Genomic DNA, 2,641 nt, shown 5'->3' with positions numbered 1-2,641 from the left:
CCCTGAGGCTTTCCCCCTGGTTCTCAGTGCTGAAAGGAGGAAACACCCGCCTCTCTATCCCCCTGCTCCTGGGTGACCCACCTAGGGGTGAATCCACCCCACTGGGGCACCACTGGCTTAGGGAAGTGTAGTTTGTAGCCCCCTGGGCTGAGAGGAGAGGAAGCCCCTAATGGATCGGCACAGAGGGGATGATGAAGTGGGGCTTTGACTTCAGCACTGGATGAATAAAGGGGATGGGGCAGCTGGGCCTTGAAGGAGATCAAAGAGCCAGGATATGGCACAAGAAATGGCTGAAGCCACAAGGGGCGAGCAGGGCTGCCAAAGTTCCCCCTCCTGGAGAAAAGCCCCTTTGAGGAAGGCAGGAGTGGGGAAAGACACATGGACTGTTAAACAGCCCAGTTTATTCCCATTGTACATTGTAACCAGGAGCTCTGTGGTGGATCAGGGAACTGAACCCAGCTCTCACAAGTCCCAGCCTGATCTGGGCTGTCATACCCTTGATGCTTTTCAGCTGAGCACCATGGGGGTGTGGTTCTCTGAGTGCCTTTGTTGATGCCTTTCCCCACCTCATCATCACTAGGCATCAGTCTGGCCATGAAGTGTTGCTGGGGGCTCCCTCCAGAAGCTGTTACTGCCCTTCCAAATGTGGTCCAACAGCAGGGATCAGCACTCTGGAGCAAATGTTCAAATGGATGTTGGAAGGTTGCAGAGCACTGAGTTAAACTGCAGAGTCCAGTTTCTGATTACTTTATAGGCTCGTTGGAGTTGCTACACCAGATACAGCCATTGGCACAGACAGTCTCTGGCTGTGGCCAGTGCCTGATGCTTCAGGGGAAGGCAATATCCCCAGCTGCCTGAAGGCATTTGGTCAGTTGTGCAGTGTTCCTTCCTGACTTTTGTAGTGATCAGCTGATGCCCTGAAGCATGAGACTTGATTACCCCAGCCTAGCATTTCCTTTGGGTGTGCTGAGATGTCTTAGAGACCTCAACTGTGACTGGTTTCCAGCAAAACTCGGCCATCCCCCTCCTTGGTGAGCACCTGCCTGACCACACACAGTCATGAGGGTGAGTGTGGAGGTGATGAGCGCCCACTGGCCCCAGTTTCACATTCTCACCGTCAGTGGCTTCTGGTTTTCTGCATTGAAAGAAATACTGCTAGGCAACTGTGTGCTGGGGGAGCCAAGGGAACCAGAGCAGCTGAACTTTGCTTTGCGGATTGTTAGCTGGCAGGGTTTGAAGTTACAATGTTGTTATCCTGTTTGCTTTAGCCGCTCCCTGGCCACAGGTGTGTACTGTACACAGTTACTAGGAAGCAGTAACAGGTGGGGTGAGGGGGAGTTCACGTTCTGAACCTAGGGTGGAACAGTCTAAGTCATTGCATGAGCCTTTTTCTTCATTTTCCCAGCTGTGTGACATGACTTGCTTTGTGACCATTTGCCCAGCGGGATGGTTTGCAAAGGAAGCAGACGTGTGTGTGTGTGTGTGTGTGTGTTGCCTTTACTGTACTCTCATTTCTGAGCAGTTTTTGAAAAATGTGCAGGCAAGGTCTGACCCAGCTGGCACTGGTGTAAGGCAGATCAAAGTGCTGGTGTGGCAGTTGACACTGATAGGACACTGCAGTGAGGAAGCTTGCAGTCCTGGAGTGTGAACTCCCATTGCCAGGCCCCTGAGGAGAGGGCCCTCTCCTTTCTGGAGTCTCAGCTTTCTGGGGCAGGGCAGAAGTTCCACTACCCAAGCCTGAGACAGCGCTAAAGATATGCTCACTGTGGTAGCGTTAGCTGCTCATGAGTCTGGAGTCCCAGCTGCCTGGTACGAAGGCTCTGCTGTGAAGAGGATTACCCTGCCTGAATCACTTCCAAGGCAAGCTGATAGGAGGGCACTGCTGGAGGAAGATCACCTTTCCCCCCAGTCAGTTATGCAGAAATTAATGGGATGGCTCTATTTCTTCCTATCCTCGGTTTCCATGTGGGTAAATGTATGACCTCACAATATCAGCATCTATGACATCACAGCTAGTTACCGTGGAGAGGTGATGTCAGAAGTCAAAATTCCCCAAGGCCGCATTTGGCTTCAGATTGCTGAGTGGCCAATTCCTGTTAGAGCAAAGGAGAAGCAAATCATCTAGCCAGGCGAGAAGAGAGAGCTCTGCTGTGTGCGAGGCGCGCTGAACTCGTCTGGCTTTTGACAACAGCTGAAGTCCAGAGCGTGGCTGTGGCTCACGGCGTCACTGCAGCCTGCCTGTGGACAGAGCTGGACCTCTTCCAAGTAACCCAAATGACTGAGCCTTTCCTCTGTTTTTAATGATTTCCTATGATGTCCTGGGGGACTGTTGTGCTCATGAAAACTGCTGTGTGTCACCTTTGCTCTCGTTCTTGGGCAATTTTTGAAACATGAGCAAGCAAGATTAGGGGCTGACACAGCCTTGGAGGCTGAACTCCTTGATTTATCCATGGACAGGCATGGGGAGTAGCAGCCCTCCCCCTCATCCCCCACTAATGTGCCTTTGTCCAACCTGGGAAGTGTCTCCTTTAGCAGGGTTAGAGGCTTCCATAGACCACTGGCATCCTTGGTCTCAGCTGAAACTGCCCAGACATGAGTCTCTGGGTGATGGGCACTGATGGCCTTTTGAGGGGATGCTGGG

At 52.3% G+C, this 2,641-nt stretch overlaps 1 long non-coding RNA gene across 1 annotated transcript; it reads right to left on the bottom strand.

Annotated features, from left to right (window-relative positions):
* Positions 1-381: 381 nt before the first annotated feature.
* LOC120373496 lies at positions 382-1,958 on the bottom strand. Its single transcript, XR_005585558.1, has 2 exons — positions 1,765-1,958; positions 382-669 (listed from the first exon to the last, which is right to left on the bottom strand). It is a non-coding gene; the product is annotated as an uncharacterized LOC120373496 (long non-coding RNA).
* Positions 1,959-2,641: the final 683 nt, after the last annotated feature.

The sequence above is a fragment of the Mauremys reevesii genome, linkage group 10, assembly GCF_016161935.1.
Source record: "Mauremys reevesii isolate NIE-2019 linkage group 10, ASM1616193v1, whole genome shotgun sequence".
In the NCBI taxonomy this organism is placed as follows: Eukaryota; Metazoa; Chordata; order Testudines; family Geoemydidae; genus Mauremys; species Mauremys reevesii.
This window is presented reverse-complemented; position numbering and strand designations above follow the sequence as displayed.